The following is a 22391-nucleotide window of genomic DNA, read 5'->3' as shown; positions in this document are numbered from 1 at the left end:
AGATTACTCCATCCATAAAAGCTATTATTTAGAATGGAAGGGCAGATAAAGTACTTCCAAGGTAAGGTCAAGTTCAAGGAGTTCATCATCACTGAGACCTTATTATATGAAATGTTAATGAGACTTATTTAGAAAAAGAAGATGATCAAAGCTACAAACAGTAAAATGACAACAAACTCACAACTATCAACAACCAAACCTAAAACAAAACAAAAACAAAAATGAAAACAAAAATGAACTAGGCAAACAACTGGAACAGGAACATAATCACAGAAATGGAATTCACATAGAGTGTTATCAGCAGGGAAGTAGGAGGGGGAGAAAAGGGGAAAATTTTTAGAGAATAAGTAGCATAAATGGCAGGTAGAAAATAGATGAGAGCGGGGTTAAGAATAGTATAGGAAACGTAGAAACCAAAGAACTTATATTTATGACCCATGGATATGATCTAACAGGGGGTGCAGGGAGAATCCAGGTGGGAGGGGGTATATAGGATGGAGGGAAATAAAGGGGGGAAATGGGAAAACTATAATAGTATAATCAATAAAATATATTTGAAAAAATTGCAGCACAACAGTTGAAAATGACTGCTTTAGAGGAACAGACTATGCTCCTTTCAAAATCTTCAGAACGTGGGTGGAAAACCCTACTTGTTCACAAATATGGATGATTTTTGACATGGTGTTAGGAGCACTGACAATTCTGTGCATTCGAAAATCCATATGTAACTTTTGACTCTTAATAACTTAACTACTAATAGCCTACTGTTGATCAGAAGCTTTATTGATAACATAAACAGCAGACTAACGTATATTTTGTATTCCATATATATTATATATTGTATCTTAAAATAAAGTAAGCTAGACAAAAGAACATATTATTAAGAAATCATAAGGAAGGGAAAATATGTACACATATTCTATGTATTCATAACATAACTAACATTTTATTTTTTTCAATATTTGTAGGCTGTGTGGTTCATCTGTAAGTTTTTTTCAAATTGTCCCAAATCTCCAAAATTTTTTTCAATGTATTTATTGAAAAAAAAAATCTGTCTATAAGTTGACCTAGGTGGTTCAAATCCATGTTGTTCAATATGTTCATTATCATCTGTACTTTCTAATGAATTCACAAGTTTTTTTATCCCAATTAGTACAAAGCTGTACAACTCAATATGCCATTACTCACAGCCCCTTTTCCAAACACCTTGGTACCTTCCTTAGAATTGAAGAGACCCATACTCCTTGCCCTAGTCTGTTCACATTTCTATAATAAATTATCATTAACTGGGTGACTTATGAACAGTAATTTATTTCTCACATTTCTGAAGGCTGGAAAGTCTACGATCAGGCACCAAGAGATTCGGTATCTGGTAAAGGGCCACTTCCTGGTTCACAGATGATGCCGTTTTGTTTTTGCTGTCCTTGTATGGTAAGGGAAACCAGAGGGATCTTTGGGGTATTAATACCATTATATGGTATTATATATGGTCATTAATACCATTCCTGAGATCCCATCATATGGGATCTTATATGGTCATTAATACCATTCCTGAGATCCCACCATCATCATTTACCTCTTAGATGTCCCACCTGTTAAGACCATTACCTTTGAGGTTAGGATTTTTCAACATATTGAAGGGGTTGGGGCAGGAACATTCAGACTGCTGGTGGCAAAATGGCACCAGAATGTTACTGGTGATTGGATCTTGGTTCAGCAGGCTCAGTATTTGAGTTATGGCTAAAAACAAATTCAGCGCCAACACTCAAATCGGAACAAACATTTATTTAGAAAGTCACAGGGGTAGAAGAAGTGAGCTGTGAAAGAAATGAGCCAGTTTGGCTGTGTGGGCTCAGGAAACAAGTTACAAAGGCAGAAGTGCCCTTGGAGCTTAGGAAGAAGAGAGCAAGAGTATATGTGCCTGGGGGCAGGGGAGGGGACAGGTGTGGGTGTGCTGTGCTCAAGAGAAAGCTACCCTGAGTCCTTTGTTTTGAGGGTTTTTATTTTGAAATCTCAGAAGAGGTCCCAATAGAATATTCATCAGCTTTCCAGGTGTGTCTTTTTAGAGTCGTGATCTCTGCTGATGAGCTGGTGCCGGGGAGGGGAGTCATTAGTCAGCCATGGCATTGCTTCATCTCATTTTGTTGCTTTTCTGGGCCTAGAGTTGAAACACCACTGAGGCCTAGATGTCATCTCTAGTTTAACCAAGTCTCTGTCTCTGTGGCCAACAGACCTGAGACTTGCTTCTTAAAATTATTTATTTGATGAGGGTCAGAACCTCATTTCCTGAGGACTTAGTGCCTAAGGAAGTAGTCGTACAAGGGCTTGCATGAGTCACATGAGGCTTCTCTGGCCTTCTTGTTTCTCCTCCAAAGGGGTCTACCACATGACTAGCAACATGCAGAAGAGGAAAGGTCAGGGGATCTAAACAGCATGATCAGCAATATGATAGGGGTGGAAAGGTCACCCTCAGATTGAGGTCCCACCCTACATAGTCCATTGCTAGGCACGCAGGGCTTTCCACCCTGGGCGATCCTCCATACCTGGTCTATTGTCCTTAATCTCTTCATGCTGAATTGCCTACTAAAGACCACAGCACTAGGACAAAGAGGAATTAGAACAGTGCACATGGAGAAAACTGTAAGAAGGTTGATTGAATCTATACGTGGACAAGACTCTGGCTAAATGAACTTACCTTCTTCTTTTGCTCTCAGCATCCTCTTAATAAACCTTTACCCTTCTGTATCACCTTCCCCTGTCATTCCCCACCACACACAGATGGCAGCATAAACAGATGGAAATAAAAGCTTAGAGGATTCATTACTAAACGTAATGCTTGTCTGTTCTCAACATGAATTTGTTGCACAGAGGGAGATAAGCAGCTTCCAGATACAAATACATTTTATTATTAATGATGTAAAAAACAATGACAAAAGTCAGAAGGGGAAACACAAAACCTCATTACACCTAAATCACCTGAATCTTCACTTTTTTTTTTCTTTTTGGTGGAGGGCTGGAAGAGGAAATGGAGATTTTGAAAGAGGAAGTTAAGCCCTTGAAAACATCAGTATGAGTGAAAATATCATAATGCTTCCAGGTGACTGGCTGGGCACATGGATGATATTATGCCAGTCTGTATTAGCACTGAAACAAGGCAGAACTTCCAAGCCCTTATTAGCTAAACAGAAAATACATAATGATGCACTGTGTTTTTATGGTTATAAACAAAATCCAGGATAATTAAAGAGCTATTATGAATCATTAATTTCAAGTTATAGTCATTTTCTAATTAGATTTAAACGTAGCCAGTAATCTCTAACAATACTGAATCCTTGGCTGGGTTCTGCATGTCATGTATGTTTAAGAAATAGAAAAATACTTTTATTTCACTGGTTTGGAAGGATAAGGCTACTACTATTAAAGCTGGTGTGGCATTGGACATTTTAATATTAAAGTGATGGGAAGTTGGAAAGTCTCCAACTTTCTAAAGAAGTTAGAGCAGAGGTAACCTATAGTATATTCAAAACCATATTACAGGAATCCGATTCTGAAACAAAACTGAAACAAGAAAAATCTCAGGGATTGTGGCAGGATCGTAGTATGTAAGAGACATAGATCATGCTGGGCAATGAGAAGCATAGGGTTTGAGGATGGAAGTGCTTGGTATGGGTAGGAGCTCTGCCCCTTGCGTGGTAACGATGGAACCTGGGAAAAGCCTCTGGATCCACTTCTTTAGTGGAAGACTGGGCATCCGTATGCCTGCCATGCCTTCCCAGAGTAATTAAGTAGAGATCAAATAAGATAACATGTAAAACTTTCTCACTTTGCAAAATAGAGTGTTTTACAAACATAATGTATTCGTTTTCATTCTTTGGTAAAACAGAAAAAAGGCTCAATTTTATGATCATCTGAATATGTTTTAAACTAAGCTGTTCTTGCTGTATTAGTTAACTACAGAAAAACAAATTTTATTCACTGTCATTAAATATTTTTTATAACTATGTTCTAAATAAAACCCAATCTGATTAGATTTTGTCAATGGCTGGTTTGAGGGTAGCCAATTTTAATATTGACAGGACCAACTTTTAATGGACAGAGAAAGACTGAGGCTAAATAGGGGCATTATGTTACATACACGTAATGGGTCTTCTTATTTAACATACAATCAGTATTTTCTCATGGCTTGTAAGAATTATGTTGTTAATATTCATCAAGAGACCACCCTTACTCGCTTTATCTATAGAGAATCACAGCTTCCACAAGTGTTAACATTTCCAGTAATCCTAGTTTGGAATTTTCACTATCATCTTTTTCTTGATAGCCTTAGTATTTATGCTTTGAAATAAATAATTACACTTACAAATACCCTTTTAGAATTTTAGAATTAATAAAGCAATTTCAATTCTCTGACCTCATTAAATAGTTAATTAAATATTAAATAATTAAATTTAAAAATTAAATGAGGTCACAGAACACAAAAACCTGCCACAACAGTGTGGCAGGTTTTACAGCGACGATGACTGAACTTGCCTGTGGCACAGATGCCAAGGGAAGAGACAATAGTAATGACAATGTTCAGACTCCAATCAGAAGGCCTATTTTGTGGCTACCAGGACATTTAGCAGTGGAACGAGGCCCAGACTGCATGGTCACCTCAGGCCCAAATGTGGCTCAACATCAAGAAAAACATCCCAACAACCTGAGCTCCCGTGCCCAAGGTTAGACTGATAAACCACTCAGAAGCACGGGCCCAGGAGGTTTCATAATTCCTTTCAGATCTACAGTGTTGTGCCTTGCCTTACATTGTAAATGCCTCAGTTTAGAGATAATGCATTTTCTAAAGAACACACTTACTAAGTTTTTATGAATTATACTGCCTTAAATCAGTTTTTAATTGCAAAAAATGGCTTTTGAGCTCTCACTCTCTCGTTAATATATACATGAAGGTAAGAATATTCTAAAAATATAAGATGGTCTTTGTAAATTCACTGTCAGAACACCAGCCTCCTGACTCTGCCTGGCCTTTTCCTTTAGGGGATGCTGTCTGACATAGTACAATTCCAAAGCACTCAGACCAACCACCCTGGTATCTCATGAGATGGGCTACAGGCTCTGACAAACACATTTTCTGTCCAACAGTCATGCAATTGCCACCTCAGTTCCAGGCAGGGCTGTGAGTCGGTTCATATTCAAAGGCACATCATCCGAAATGGTGAAGAAGTTCTTCACCTCTCCTATCCCCTCACTATAGGCTAGTACAGTAACCTCTTTAAGTAAGGATGTCTTTAAATCAGAAAAAAAAGAAGAGTTTATTCCCTCTTCTAGGTGTTCCACCAGAGAACCAGTGATGCCAACACAACTACTGACATCATATATATTGTCATAATATAATATGTATATTTTTAGTTGGTTTTCTCCCAAAGGGAGACTTTGAGAGTGTACAGCCATGGCTGCCACTGATATTCTTTTTTATTTCATAATAACGTTTTATTTTTTTGAAGTTCTATATTTTTTTTAAAAATTTATTTTTATTGTTTATGCTGTCACAGTTAAAAGATCATCACATTTTTTTTCAGCTCTGACATTCCAATTCTTAGGTCATAAGAGTACCAGCAGAGGGAGCTGGCAAACCCACAGGATAGTCAAATCTGCAAGACAGCTGGAAATACAGTGAAACCAAATTAAAAGGCAGAGATAGATTTTCCTTAGGCTTTTGAGTAATTGCATTTAGCTACTGGGACCAAGCCTGTAAAACAATGGCTGAATCTCTCCTGGCTGAATGTATCATTGGACATTTGTCAGAAGTTTAAGTGTGCCAGAGACCTACATCTAATTTAATTGGATCTGTACGTGCACCCGTGCACATGTGCACACACACAAGAAGAATAATGTTCAGGCAGTAATTGACATTTGGCAGTTACCAAATATATATATATCCTCACCCCAGGATATGTTTATTGACTTTAGAGAGGCAGGAAAAAGAGAGAGAAGCATCAATCGGTTTCTGCCCCATATCCATCCTGACCAAGGGTCAAACTCACAGCCTTTTGGTGTATGGGATGCCACTTCAACCAACTGAACCACCCAGCCAGAGCCAAATGTATTTGGAATGATATGAAATACTATATTGGATCATCATATCTGTAAAGGTATTGCTTTAAACTCTACATGCTATGTATTAAGCAATATATGATCTCCTGTTTTCATTGGACAATGCTCCTGTGATGGCTCCATGTTTCTCCTTTATATTTGTGGCCTCATCTCATGTTAGTATTTTTAAAATTATTTTATTGTTGTTCAATTACAGTTGTCTGCATTTCCCCCCACCAGCACTCCCCCGACCGCAGCCAAACCCTCCTCCCTCCCCTAATTCCACCCTCCCCCTTGGTTTATGTTAGTGTTTTTATAGTAATAGTAAAGTGGACTTTCCTTAAGTATCTAACTCTTTTGTTGATACATTGAGAACCAATTCAGGTCTCAATTTGGATTTTAAAAGATTTGTGTGCATGCAAACAAATATTCTCTCTTTGGATACGATGAAAGATAACCAAGAAGAGCATGTAGGAGTTTAAGGGAGTAAAAACTGTGTCGACAAATATATCCTAATTACTTAGGCTCCTACTGGTTTTAATAGTCTTTAACTGTCATCGCTGCTTGTGCTATTATTCTCAACTGAACACTTATGTCAGAAATGGATCTAGTCAAACTCCAGATACACTTGCTCTTGACATCTTGGTAGTCACATATGTAACACTGGGAGCAACTCATTTCATGCTGCCTACAAAATAAAGAACAATTTCAGTGAAATAGATGCAAAGTCTTTGGGAAGCTTCAGAAAAAATGTTTTTGTGTATTTCAGGAGATATGCATTTTCTTCTGTTACCGTTTGTTGATATCATTTTCATCAATAAAGACCTTCATCTAGTTGCAAAAAAGTACAAAAGAAACCTCTTTCTATATCATAGTGAGAACAACCTTGGTGTAGTTCTCAGCTTTGAATTATAATGTATGTCATCAGTAATGTAAGTTGTTATAATTTACTTCTGACATTAAGATGTTGCTTTAGGGCATATTGTTGCAAATGTATCCTATTCACTTTCTTGCCTTCTAAATGCCCTTCATGTTTCAGTAAAACAATCCAATCAAAGCTAAAGACCAAAAACACTGTAAAACAAACCAAGCATATAAACAGTTTCTAAGCATTCCTGGTACATTTTAGCCCTTTACCCAGAGGCTCTTAATTTTTTTCAGCCATGTATAGCAGTTTAACTTAGCAAACTGACCACAGAAAATGTCATCCATGCATATCATATTCAGTCAGGTTCTTAAGGACTGCACCCCCAAAAGACTTGGAAGAATCTGGAATTATCTGGAGTATCAGAAGCCATCCCAGGTAGAGCTCTCACAGAGCATATCCAAGGTCAATTAACCATGTCCTTTCCCCTTGTACTAGCTTGGGGCAGGAGACCTGGAGCCAACAAGCAATAGCCCCATTGCACCTTCTCCCCCGAGATGTTCTCAATGAGACAGTGAGAAATGGCTTTGGGAGGATTTGGATTGCCCAGGGTCAGTGGCAGGAGAATAAATTCAAAGTTGTTAAAGGATCTTCCATCTTTACAGTCTCTGGAAAAATGATGTTGATTATTGTTGTCATTAGTGATGTGGCAAACTAAATTGCTGGAGCAGGATGTTCATTCACTGTGGGAGAATATGCCAGGATATTAATTCACTGTGGGAGAATATGCAGTGCAGGGTCATTGCAAAACTATCAGGCCTCCGATGCTGGAAGTAGTAAAAGGTTGTCCCTGGAGAGATGCTTTTCACCCAGAATCCAACAAAGATTCTAATATTATAAAATAATTTAATATCAACTCTTAAATATGCTGCTTTCAAACAAACCATTTAGAGAGACTATGTGTTTGTATATATATATATGTATAATTTTTCATATCACAAACTAACCTCAGAACTTGAGACCTTTTAATTAGTATCTTTCAAAATTACTGATGATTCTATATATTTCTTTCTTTTAAAAATTTTATTTATCTATTTTTAGAGAGAGGGAGGGAGAGAAATATCAACATGTGGTTGCTTCTTGTGTACCCCCTACTGAGGATCTGGCCCACAACCCAGGCATGTGCCTTGACCAGGAATGGAATCAGCGACCCTTTGGATCACAGGCCGGTACTCAATCCACTAAGCCACACTAGCCAGGGCTGATTCTCTATATTTCATAATATGTATCAAACATATTACTATACTAGTCATTGGAAATACACTAGTGAATTATATTGATATGGCCCTGGCTTCATGGAGCTAACATTTTATTTAGGCAGGTAGGTAATATATGCATATAAATAAAGAGATTAACAGTATACTTCCTGGTGATGATAAACACTGGGAAAAAAATAAATGGGCCGATGTAATTCAGAGTGAGTTAACTCGAATGTTGTTGCTTATAGCATCAGAAAAACTTCTCTAAAGAAATATTATGTGAACTAAGATACAAATAACCAAAGAAATTTGTCCAGAGTAAATGCAAAGACACAGGGAGGAAGCAACTTTGGCCCATTTGCAAAGTAGAGGGGGAAAGGCTATGGTTGCTCGTGTCCAGAGAACAAATGGAAGATGATTCAGTAGGTGGGCAGGGGCAGACAATGCGCAGACTGTGCTGTGGGAAGAATTATGGGTTTCATTGTGAGTGCAGTGAGACATTATTGAAGATGTAAAGAAGGTCATCAGCACCTTCTCACATATGTTTTTAAGAGGCCACTCTGGCTAGTTTGGGATAGAGGTATAGGGAGGCAACAGTGGAAGAAAGGAGACAAGATTATTAGAAAAAAGGAAAGAGACAGAAGTGGCATGAGCTAAGATAGTGGCAGTAGAAATGGTGAGAAAGGGCCAAATTTGTGTAATTTCAGAAATAGACCGTAAGAAATCATTGAAGGTTTGTGGTAAACAGAATTCAGAAGCGGTCCCTAAGACTTAACCCTTTGCTATGCGAGCTCTGTATAATCTTCTTCCCTTGAGTGTGAACAAGACCTGTGAATATGATGGCATTTGACATTTTCTCATAGCAGACTGGAGTAAAATTTTTCTGCTGGCTTTGAAGATGCAAGCTGCCATATTGTAAGAGGACCAGCTAGCTAGGACCTGAGGGGTCCTCTAGGTGTGGAGAGTGTACCCCAACTGATGGAGCACCTTTGCTCCACGACCACAAGGGTCTGAATTCTGCCAACAAGCTGATGAGCTTGGAAGAGGACCTGGAGCTTTAGGTGACCCATGGCCCAGATGACACTCTGATTACAGCCCCTGAGCAGCTAAACGGAGCCTGGACTCCTGATTCATGGAAACTGAGAAAAAACAAACTGGTGTTGTTTCTAACCACTAAATTTGTGGTAATTTGTTCTGCAGCAATAGAAGCTAACATTTGGTTTATAATGGAAAGGACAAAAGAAAGGTATAAAACTAAGAGAAGTCCCAAGTTTTGTCTTATGTCTAAATACCATTATTTGCTAAAAGGAACAGTATTCCTTTAGAAAAATAGCTAATTGTGGAGTAAGACAGGGAAAGAACACAAGGAGTCATAATTTTTTGGTTTGTTTCAGAAAGGAAAGAAGGACTTAAAGACAGAGGGAGATAATTCAAAAGGGACATGGGGCCAGATTAAAGGGAACTGACTCCCACTAGCTCGCCCTAAGACCACCTGAGCAGCAACAATGAATTATGAAATAATGTTTTATGACACATAAAAACAAATAGCAATTTATAGGCCCATAGCACATAAATAAATAAAGAGGTAAATAAATCAGGGAGAAGAAGAAGTTCTCCCTTAGAGCATTATGCTAACTCATAAATCTAGGAGAAATTATAGATATAGAAAATGCAACATTTGATAAATATCACAGGACTGACTAATTCAAGTGGAAGGCATGAGAGGATGTTAAGGCTGTTAGGCGGAGAATTGATGAGAACAGTAGATCAGTCATGGTCCAAGCAGAGAAGCAAAACCATGAAAAGATTTTACATATATGTATGCATAATTTATAGATATATTATATATTTTATCCATTATTTAAAACATGTAATGATTTATAATTATTATTTTACTACATATTATAATACATTTACATTATGTAACTTATATATTTACTATATATGTATATCTCATATTCTTGCAGAAGTATTTGGCCTTCTGCAGTTGTGGAAGCCAATTAAGCAGGCTGCTGTCTCTGTGTGATGCAGGAGCTCTAAGTCCAAAGGGCAGGCAGTAAGTGAGGGAAAAATGGATGCAAGGTAGTTGGGGCGTGAGGGAAGTAGGAATGAACTGGAATATAAGCAGAAGCTGCAGACCCTGAAGATGGACTAACACCCATGTCAGTGATTGATGCTTCTGGTGATGGTGTGTGTTGTGTCCACACAAGTCAGTTCCTTTTGGCCTGGCCCAAGTGTCCGAGAAGCAGAGATGGGAACAAGGGAGAGGTGAGCAGCCGCGCACCCATGAGGCAAGCCAATAGACAAGTGACTTGGTGTGAGAGTCCAGAATGGCTGCTGCTTCACTTCCACACCCTAGATGACCCACAGGGTTCTTGTGTGGCTCTACTTACTGCAAACATTCTAGAAAGTATAATTCAGCCTAGTCATGCTGACACACCACAAAGCTATCAAAAGTGGGATAGAGGGTTAGGCTGGGTATGTCATTCACAAAGAGGAGAATGGTGACTTTACAGTAAACAAACAGACAAGGGAGACACCAACTGGTTCAATGTTTCCATCACCTCCTTGTGCAAAGATCATCCTCAGGAGCCTCCTGGAGCCCCGATAAGGATTCAGCATCATTTCTCTGCTATTCCTACGAACACTGCATGACCCCTGTCTGAACTCAAGGAAATTTCAGACACACCAGGTTGAGCAACACCCCACAGAATGAAAGATCTGTACTTTTTAAAAACCTTGAGGCTGTAAAAGGAAAGGAAAGGCTGAATAACTGTTCCAGATTCTTAAAGAGACATGAGAGCTAGATGCAAAGCATGATCCTGGGTGGCATCTTGGACAGGAAGGAAAAGATCCTTAACTGATAGTTGACAAATGTAAATGAATTTCAGTTTTGGCTGTAGTTGTCTATGAATGTACATTTCATGTTTTGGATGATTGTGTGACAGTTATGTTGGAGACTGTCTTGGTTTAGGAAAATATACTGTAGTATTTAAGGAGAAAGGAATACTATATAGCAAGTTACCCATAGTGTACAGAAAAATAATAATGATAATAGTATATGTATTATGTATATTCATGGAGAAAAAACAAATATGGTAAAATATAAATAATTGTGGAAACTAGGTAAAGAAGATTTGGAAGTTCTTTGTACTGTTCATGCAAATTTTTAATAGTTTAAAATTGCCTCAAAGTAAATTATATAAAAGAAATGAATAGGAAATGAAGAAGTCAAGACAAATATTGACCATAATTTTTCTAACTTTTGCTGTGAATTGCAGGTTGAGAAATGAAACCAGGTTAATAGGAATGCTTGGTCTCAAGGAAGGATTTTTAAAGTTAATTGATAGAACTTATTTGTATGTTGATGAGAATGATGTAAGTGACTAAGAGGACACAGAGAGAGTAATTTCAAGGGCAAAATCCTTGAAAAGTGCCAAAGGGATTATTATGTCCATGTGACAAGTAGAAGGAATGGTCTCTGAAAGAAGCAGAGCCATTTGCCCTTCAAAAAAAGGAAGCAATGAATTTAGATTCAGACTACAGTAGGGTTTGTTATGTATGAAATACTTCAAAGTAGAAATGTTCCTAAACATGCTGATTAGGAATTACTGTGAAAATAATAAGGCAAAAATAAATTATATCATTTCAAAACATCAAAGCTTTATGTATCCATGTTTAAAACTTTTCATTTGTTACAGAGAAAACTAACACATAAGAATGTACACATTATTTCCAGACACCTGGTTCGTGGACACCTGAAGAATTTCTGGTAAAGTCTGAAGAGGAATCAAGGCAAATAACAGAACTGGGATGACTGACTGGCCCAATGTACTCTCTTGCAATGAGGTAAGTTACAGGTTGTATGAATCATAAAAATGAGTTGCATCAGTCAACACATAAAGACGGACTATAGCATCAGACCAGCCTGTTCCAGCTCTGAAAAACTTTGTATGATCGGATCCAATCGAGTTTCCCAAAGACTTACTGACTTATGTTCCTGGTTCCATGCTGAATTTTTCAGTAAAAGTGAAAAGCAATTTCCATTTGAGAAAAAAAATGGTTTGGTTAGGCAGTAAATGTGTGTGTTTTGTGTAGTAGTAGAAAAGATAATAGGGGAGTTACCCTTCAGTGTCTTTTGTACAGATTCTGCAGGCTTTACTGAGATCAGTCATTGAACCAATCTTTTTTCACAAATACCTTAAAACTTGAGCATTTTAATACTCTGTTACATTGGAATTAGTTGGTATTTTCACTTGCTTATCAATATATAACTCCACAAAATTATCCTTCCAGAGTATTAGTGAATTTGCCAATGTTCCTTCCCTGCTGTGTACATCTTTTTCTGTTTATGTTTTAACTTAACCATACGTAATTATTATCTGTTTTATAAATACTCTTTGTAGGCCCTTTGCTAACAAAGGGAGTTGTATCTATTTGAAATGTGTACACAATATTACTTCCACTGGCCATGCGAACTGTACATTGGTGATACCAGCAGGCTCCAGCTTCTACCCCAACTCCACCACTTGCTACCTTCTTGACCTTGGAAAATGTACTTATTTCCTGGAGCCTGCATTTTCTCAAATGTAAAGTACAGTAGGGTAGCATCCTGTGGTTCATCTGAGTGTGCTCCTTCTATAACTTATCCTTCCCCCACTGGAGTTACACTAAATACTGTAATCCTCTTTGGATTTCACTATGTAGTTAGTTTACATCACATGCATTGAGGTGATTGAGACTTAACACTAAAATGAAAAGAAGTAAACTCTTTAAGAAAGTGGGGACTGTTTAGAATTATCCACCTATTCACATACTTATCTCTATGGGTTTTTAAATTATATTAGTGATATTTACTAAATAGTTAAGGGATAATTTTAGACCCAATTCTGAATGAGGTGGTCCTGTTCTGTGGTGTCTACATCACCGAGATGTGCAGATTAGATGAGGGCATAAACACGCAGCTCTTGGTGAAGTTCCTGGCACATAGACAGTTCTTGGTAAATGTTAATAGTCATTGTTGTTGGTTGTTCCTAATGCTCCCTTTTACTCAAAATCATGCTGCTCTCCAGAAGCCAGAGAAATAATAGCCAGTTGTCCACTTCATTTGGACAACCAGCTTTGGAAACTGGAAAAGGTATAAAATACCATCTCTGGAATAATGTAAGGACACAAGATGATAAGCGAGGAAATATCACTACTGGCAACACCAAAACCCATCTTTTGATTTTTGGTCTAGTTCCCTCCAGTACTTCTTTCAGCAAAGATGCTCCACTACATCCCCACACGGCTTGCTTCCAAGGTAGTCTTTGTGTATTTATGGCAGACTCTCATGACCAGGGCTAATCCTACAGCATCGCTTAGATCACTGTACAGAATGTCACTCAAGTAAGAATATATTTATTTCCTACTTCTTCTACCCATTTCCATCCTCTTACTAACAGAGATTCATTTGCGTTTGCTGTACTTACCGTTTCTTGCTCCAAAGAGGTTAGAAATTCTCTTTTTTGTTGTTCTTATTCAGGTTAAACACAGTTCCATTCTTGCTTTGCTAAAGTTCTCTAATTTAATGGTTAAGTACTTTTGTATTTAGCCCATTGATTTGAATAAGATTTCCATGTATTTCTTGAGAGGGTGGACTTAGGAACTTTGTATTTTATAAAAGAGTATGTTTTCACCAAGGGTTAAAGAAATCTCATCACTGTATCCCACATGGACAAAGGCATTTTTCTGTATTAGAGACCACAATGTCAATTAGTTATTATGACTTCTATGTTAGTCACTAGAGTATCTCCAGAGCTTTCAGCCACACAGAAATGACTGCCTTCTCAGAAAATACGTCTAAACACAAATGATTGCCAATGGCTAGAAGTTAAACCCTATTAGAAACCATGCTAATGAAAAGTAATTCATGCACAATGAGACCTGATATTGTTTTCCATTTAAAACCATTTGCCCAGCTTTTTAAAACTAAAAAAAGAAAAATTAAAGATCATTAATGTGACCTGGGAGATACAGCTTCTACTACAAACAGAAAGCATATTTGTAAAATTTCTCCTGATATGAACAGAATGGGAGAGTTTCAAAAATATTTCATTAACCACTCACTACCAGTCTTCTACTTCTGCCGACTCTTTGTCAACTCCTGCCACACAGGACTAATCAGTAATTGGAGCACTGCCTGTTCAGCTTTTCCTCAAGTACCTGTGCTGCACTTGGTCATTTTGAAGTTGAAGGAGATCTGAAAAGTTTTAGTGGAAACTTTCTGACTGGAGTGATGCCTTTAACCTTTGGGGGATTGAGAGGAGGGACAAGGTACATTTTGTGTCTAGGGTGACCACTGGACCATGGATGATTTATGATTTCAAGGATGTAGGTGTCAGGAACTGATTGTTTTCCTCCAGCCTGTCTTGAGGTCTTCATGTTTGAATTAAACACACACAGTGATGGGATACGGTGTGAACCGAGCTTACAGGATGGTTTATGTGAAGCAGGAAGACTTCAGTTCTGCATTCAGCTGTCTTTTCTGGTCACTAGGGAAGGGGCAGAAAACTCGTTCCTTCTTCCCTTTTAGGTTGATTGGCTGGTCTAATAATTAAATTGACATAAGACAGATTAAAAGGAGATAAATAAATTTAAGTTTGTATGAATGAGAACCACATAAAATTAAGAGACTCAAAGAAGTGGCCAAAACAGAAAACTTTTAGACCATCTAGACACAGAAACAATAAATTTGTGAAGTATTGACAAAACAAAGTGTCTTCAGGTTGGATTAGTAAATCGACGAAGAAGTAACAAGGTTTGTTTATACAACTCCTTGATCCTAAATTTCCTTTCTCTGATTACAAGGATGCCTTCTGCCCTCCTGGTACGGGGAGGGTATCTTTCACATGGGAGATAAATATGCTTTCAGATGGTCAAAGAAGGATAGAGTGCTCTTGCACTGACTTCTCAAGTACTTATAAGTCAAAATAATCCATATGCTTAAGTGGAACATTTGGGGGTGGCATATCCTGGTCACTTCACTGGCAAAGTTTTTTGTTTGGAATTTTTGTAAACAACCAACAGTCATTAATACCAAATGAACCCACACCTTACATATAAGCTGAATCTGAGTAGTTTATAGATTTTTCTGGTTGTGAAAGAGTTTGCTGAACTACAACAATTCTCACATTTTTGATGGCCCTACTTTGCTTATTCCCTTTACTGTGTTTACCCTGTTTTCTTTTAACCTGTTGGTCAGTTTAACATCTTGCTGTTTGTTCATCCATCCATGTGTATTTCTTTGTTATATTATGTGAATGTATTGTGTTTCTGCAATACACTTGAGGTTATGACAACACTGAGGATATAGCAATGAACAGTAATCTGTCCCTGAAATCAACATGCTACCAGTTTAGTAATGATGATGGACAAAGAAATCAGCAATTATAACTCAGTGTTGTATGAGCCATGGCATGATGCAAAGTGTTGGGAGGTATGTTAGCACAAAATATAAAAAGTAATTCAACTTCAGTTTGGGAGGTGAGAAGGCTTCTCAGAGTAGGTACTGTCAAAATCAAGGTCTAAAAGTCTAGTGGGTATTTTAAGTAGAATTGAGTTCAAAGTACAAGAGTCTTCAGTATTATACAATTATATTTGTTTTTTCTCTTCCGTTCATGCTTATGGGTTATACTGAATGACCATATTTATCCATTTCTACTTGGAGATGGATAAGCAGAGCTAATCTGCTCACCAATTTAGTAAGGAATTCCTGAAATTGAACTCTGAGTCAAGAGAAGAAAAATGCGTGTCAGGTTAGATGCCAGCAATTTAGAGCTTTCTCCTAGTCCATTAGCTTCAAGTCTGTGATTTTTAGGCTCAATTTCTTACAGCAGCCAGGGTTCAAGGGTCACTTGAAATTTATAAAACTGGCTCAATGGAAACACTCAAGGGGGCTATCAGCATGAAGCATCATGCTCTGGTGGCCTGTATCTGTCCCTTCTATTCTTCTGCTCCCTAATGATAGCGTGGAAAAAGTCTTGACTCCTTCCAGTGTGAGCAACTATTCAAGACGATCAACCTTGCTCAAATTAAACTCTGTAGGCAGTATTTCCTGTATTCATAATATGCCAAACATACACCTACTTATTGGATTGTTGTAAAGAACATTTATAATCATATTCTCTAGAACAGAATACTACCTATAATAAGTGTTCATTTATGTAATTATTTTATGTAATTTCAATTTATGCAATTATTATCATTATTAGTAATAGTAATATTATATTGAAAGTGATCTCCAGTCATATTTCAACAAAGCATGGAGAATTATTCTCCAAATTATTTTGATTATACCACCAGCAGTTAAAAGAAAGTAAAATGTACATATTAAACTTATGAACATATTATATCATTTTATATTAATATATTTTTAATTAAAAATCATACACTAAAATTGTATTGAAGTTTCAATTAAAATTTGTCAGATCAAAAAATAGAAACGAAAGTTCTAGTTTTAATGCATTTTCATCTTGATGACACGGACTGGAAGGGGCTTAATTCATTTATAGTACATTGTTTTATGCTTATGAGTTTGCCACCCGAATGAACTATCTCTGATGTTTAAATTCAGGTTAACATCCTTCCTAGGGACAGCTTATACAGTGTGTTTTCATTCACTGTGAATCTGAAGGGTATAGGATGAGAGGGGGTGTGTGCGTGTGTGTGTTTGTAGGGGGAAATAGTCTTAAATTTGAACAAAAGGTATTGTTGGCCATATTAGGTCTACAGCTTCTTTGGAAATAGAGCTGCCCCAGAAACTTGATAAGCATTCATCTATTTACTTTTGGTCAATTCCTGGAGCAAGTACCATAGTCAAAGGTCTCACCTAGTCTTCCCTTATACATTCTCATCTTTTAACCATCTGGCTCATGTGCTGTAGTTATTCCCTAAACTTAGATTTTTGACAATTACTTTAAAGAATTTAAATTACTAAACTTGATTAAAATGACTACCCTTCTGGCCTGCTCTTGGTTCTTTTATTTTTCTGGAAAGTAAGGCTGACACTTTTACCTAGTCCACTGTAGTTTAACTTTGGGCACAGAAACACTTAATTGGCAAAGTTTTTTGTTTGGAATTTTTTGTTTTTCTTAGTTCTGTGAAGGGTCAAAATATGTGACCCTAGGTCAATTTAGATTTTAGGCTACAAGTAGAGGGTTCCCCCCTTAGAAACTTCCTACTCTTTATTTAAGCAATCATACATATTGAAATCAACTCTTAAGAAACATGTGCATGTTTCCTATCAGAGTTTCGATCAGAGATGTAGTTACTATTAGATTTCTGGAAGAGAGAAAATACGTTGTTGAGTAAGAGATATCAAGGACCCTGCAGATAGCCAGACCACCAGCCTTTTCACAGTTGACTCAGCTCACTTCACTCCTCAGCAGCTTTCAACATTGTTCAACATATACTGGTTTTCGTGAAATACTGTCTTGGGTTTCTTTGTATCCTCCTGGTTTTCTTCATTTATTAGTGGCCTTTCTCAGAATCTGTTGCTGTCTAGTCCTCAGCATGATATTAAATGTAAGAGTGTTCCAAGGCTCCTTCTTAAATAATTTCTTTTCTCCATCTACCCACTCTCTCCTTAGACGAACTCATCCAGTCTCATTGCTTTAAATGTAAAGTATTTATAAATAATTTATAAATATGCATCTCAAAGCTGACCCCTTCTAAAGCTCCAAATAGGCCTATCCTGCCTGCTTACCATCGCCAGTTAGATATCTGTGGGGCATCTCAGATTTAATATATCCATCATTCTACCATTGATTATTTCAACATTTTCATCTGAATTGACTTCTGTTGGGCTTTCCCATCTCAGCAAACAGCACCACTCACTATCTAGCTTAGAAGATTTATCTCTATATTTTGCTCACATCAGTCATCCATTTCATTTGCAAATTGTGTAAACTCTACCTTTAAAACATATCCTCAATAGGTCTAATCATTTCTTTTACTTAATTAGTGAAATAACCTCCAAAGTCAGGGTTATTTCCCTCCCCACCCTTACCATTCATTCTCCATACATTTGCTCCTACAAATGTGCATCAGACCATGTTGCTGTGTGCCCACATCATGCTCAAAACTTCTCCAAAGACCTCTCATCATGCTTAGAATAAAATCCACATTCTTTACTCTGCCGAAAATGCCCTGAGTATTGCCCACTATACTGACCTCATCTCTCACTACTCTGTCTTCTCTGTTTGTCTGTCTTCTTGTTTCTTACTCCCAACTTTGGTTCATTACACTAATCATTCCCTTTCAACTTAAAAGTCATCTTCTCAAAGATGTCTTCCTGATATTTGGTCTGAGGATCACCACTCTGTTCAGGTTTTTTTTTGTTTTAGTCTGTGTAATGCTTATATCTACCTGAGATTTATTCTTGTTTATCTTTATTCTCTTACTTCAATTCTAGAATTCAAGCTGATTGAGACCAGGAATCTCATCTGCTCACGTCTATGTTATATCCTTAGAACCTTGAAAAACACGGAGACATGGTACATGTTCAACAAGTATCAATCTGATAAATACTGCATTGCGAATGCTAAGCTGTGAAAAAGGGAGGATAAATGGAAGGAAATGGGGAGATACCAATTTCTCGAACTTATAAGTAGAGTTTGAGAGATAGAGTTTAAAAATGATTGAAAACAATATAGTTCCTTAGGTATGTTAAAGTGAAAAAATACTAAAACATACTAAAACTAGTGGGCATTGAGATGATAAGGAGGGTAATAGAATACAGTGCATGCCTTATATTCACAGTGACAGGCAATGAATACTGTCTGAATATGACAAACTGATTAACAGAGGTATAAGCATATTATTGAGATATAGAACAGTGGGCAGAAGAATTAAAAGCAGATATGTTTTTAAACAAATGTGCCATGACTGTGTAAAATGTTAACATCTGGGGAAACTCAGAGAAGGGCTTATGAGAACTGTGCTATATTTGCAACTTTTCTGTAAATATAAATTTATTCCAAGTTTTAAAAATTATGTAAAAAATGGCAGAAGCTGATGAAAGTACTGGTATCTTGGGAATGTGACTGGTGATAAGGAAGGTAAATATAGTTTTTATTTTATACTTTTCTTACTATTTGACTTTTTTATGTATTTGTGCATAATCTATGGTAGTAATAAAGAGGACAATTGATGGTAGTGAGGATAATAAAGAGGACAAAGCCTTTCTCTCATCCTCTCATCTCATTATGAGAGGATGAGAGAGAGCTTTATAACAGAATTTTATTTTACAAAATCTTCAGCTCTTTCTAACGGGACAACTGGCACAGGCACTACAGGACCAGGGTTATGAGAAAGCACACACACGAGAAGTGAAAATATGAGCTGGATTGCCCTGCTGCCAACACGGAGGTAGCCCACATGGGAAGAGGCGACAAGACATATCACGTCTTAAGAACTAGACATGGGCAACTTCTCCTGGGGCTCAGAGTGTTGTACGCACAAAACAGGGGTTATTGATGTTGTCTACAATGCATCCAACAACAAGCTGGTCCATACCAAGATCCTAGAAAAGAACTACATTGTGCCTGCAGTGGTATGAGTCCCACTGGGCACTGACCCTGGGCTGAAAGAAGGGGACCAAGTTGACTCCTAAGAAGGAAGAGATTATAAACAAAAACAATCAGAAAATTCAAAAGAAATTTGATGAAAGGAAAAAATGCCACAGTCAACTACCTTCTGGAGGAGAAGTTCAAGCAGGCAAGCTTCTTGCATGCTTCACTCCAGTACCAGGACCATATGGCCACACAGATGGCTATGTGCTAGAGGCCAGGAGCTGGGGTTCTTGCTGACAAAAATCCAGTGCAAGAAAGACAAATCTTTCTTCCTCCTATCTTAGCTCATGTAATAAAGATGTTTGCTGTTCTGAAAAAAAGCTTTATTGAAGTATAATTTATATATAACATTTATCCACTATAAATATACATTTCAGTGATTTAATAAAATAAAATGCAAATAAAAATCACTCTCCTTGGGTAATTTTAATATCATACATCTGCCTTAAAAATATATTTTTTAGAAGTAATACTTGTTAAGATGTTTGAGTAAAGGGTATCATCATTAGGAAGGAAGGAAAGAAGGAAAGGAGGGGGAAAGGGAAGGAAGAAAGAAAGATTTGATGAGTAGGACTAGGTCCATGTCATGCTTGATGTTCAAATGGGTCTTAGGTGATAAAAACAAAGAGGAACAGCAAGAACCCTCAGGACTGGTCATAGCTTATGGTTTATTTCAATTAGAGTGGTACACTGGCTGGCTACTGTTTTCACAGGAATAGTCTAGTTCCCAGATAAAAGCTACTAAGAGACAGGCATATTGTTAGGACCTTAGTCTAAAGAGTTGGGGACAAGACCAAAGCTTCAAGGTAGTGTGTACACTGTTATACAGAGCAGAGATATAAGGAAAGCAATTTTATAGATCAAAGTAAGAATTAGAGACATACTGTGGCTCCTTGCACAACCAAAACAAGGACAACAACAATTTAGAAACTAAAAACAACCAGTACTGACAAAAAATTAAACTGTATGGGAGTCCAACAACCAAGAAGTTAAAGTAAACATATTCATCCAGACAGGTAGCTGGGGTGGAGTGGGGTTGCTGGGCAGAGAGGGGCCATGACAAAGTGGTGGCTTGTGGACCCCGGGAACAGAGGTACCAGCTTGTGGACCCCAGGCACACAAAGTAGCAGTGGGTGGACCCAGCAAGGCAGCGGATTGTGGAGGAAAGCGGTGCACAAAGTGGCTGGTGGACCAGGCAGTCCCACATTCACGTTCAGATAAACCAGGCAAAACTGGGGAGTGGGACAGACCACACAATCCAAGGCCCCAGTGCAAGGAAATAAAGCCTCAAAACACTAGTTGAAAACACCTATGGGGGTTGAGGTATCAGGAGTAACTCCCAGCCTCACAGGAGAGTTCATTGGAGAGACCCACAGTGTCCTAGAATGTACACAAACCCACCCACGTGGGAATTAGTGCCAGAAGGCCTCAATTTACTTGGAGGAAGTGGAGGAAGTGACTGAAGTCCTGCCGAGAGCAGAGCAAGTGCCATTGTTCCCTCTCAGACCCCTGCTCCACATGCAGTGTCACAACCCAGCAAGGTGGGTTGCCCCACCCTGGTGAACACCTAAGGCTCTACCCCTCACTATGTAACAGGCACATCAAGACCAAAAAAAAAAAAAAAAAAAAGGCCCAAAGGAAACAACAGATCAAAGCTCCTGAACAAATACACTTAAGCGATGAAGAGATAGCCAACGTATCAGTTGCACAGTTCAAAACACTGGTAATCAGATTGCTAACAGAACTGGTTGAGGGTTTTGTATGGTCACAAAATAGAGGAAAAAGTGAAGGCTATGAAAAGTGAAATAAAGGATAATGTACAGGTAACCAATAGTGATGGGAAGGAAACTGGGACTCAAATCAATGGAGTGAACCAGAAGGAAGAAAGAAACATCGAACCAGAAAAGAATGAAGAAACAAGAATTCAAAAAAAATGAGGAGAGGCTTAGGAACCTCTGATACAACTTTAAACATTCCAACATCTGAATCATAGGGGTGTCAGAAGGAGCAGAGGAAAAGCAAGAAATTGAAAACTTATTGGAACACATAATGAAAGAGAACTTCCCCAGTCTGGCAAAGGAAATGGACTTCCAGGAAATCCAGAAAACTCAGAGAGTCCCAAAGAAGTTGGACCCAATGAGGAACACACCAAGGCACATCACAATTACATTATCCAAGATTAAAAGGAAGGAGAGAATTCTAGAAGCAGCAAGAGATAGGAGACAGTTACTTACAAAGGAGTTCCCCTCAGACTGTCAGCTGATTTCTCAAAAGAGACCTTACAGGCAAGAAGGGGCTGGAAAGAAGTATTCCAAGTCATGAAAGGCAAGGACCTACATCCAAGATTGCTCTATCCATCAAAGCTTTCATTTAGAATGGAAGGGCAGATAAAGTGCTTCTTAGATAAGGTCAAGTTAAAAGGAGTTCATCATCACCAAGCCCTAATTATATAAAATGTTAAAGGGACTTATTTAAGAAAAAAAAGATAAAAATCATGTATAGTAAAATGACAGCAAACCCACAATTATTAACAAACACACCTAAAACAAAAACAAAAACAAACTA

At 37.8% G+C, this 22391-nt stretch overlaps 1 pseudogene; it reads left to right on the top strand.

Annotated features, from left to right (window-relative positions):
* Positions 1–4516: 4516 nt before the first annotated feature.
* Positions 4517–22391, top strand: part of LOC118975890 (hsc70-interacting protein-like) — a 50331-nt pseudogene continuing 32456 nt past the window's right edge.

This window comes from Sturnira hondurensis, unplaced genomic scaffold (assembly GCF_014824575.4).
Source record: "Sturnira hondurensis isolate 20B ecotype Veracruz unplaced genomic scaffold, ASM1482457v3 Scaffold0000256, whole genome shotgun sequence".
Classification (NCBI taxonomy): domain Eukaryota; kingdom Metazoa; phylum Chordata; class Mammalia; order Chiroptera; family Phyllostomidae; genus Sturnira; species Sturnira hondurensis.
This window is presented reverse-complemented; position numbering and strand designations above follow the sequence as displayed.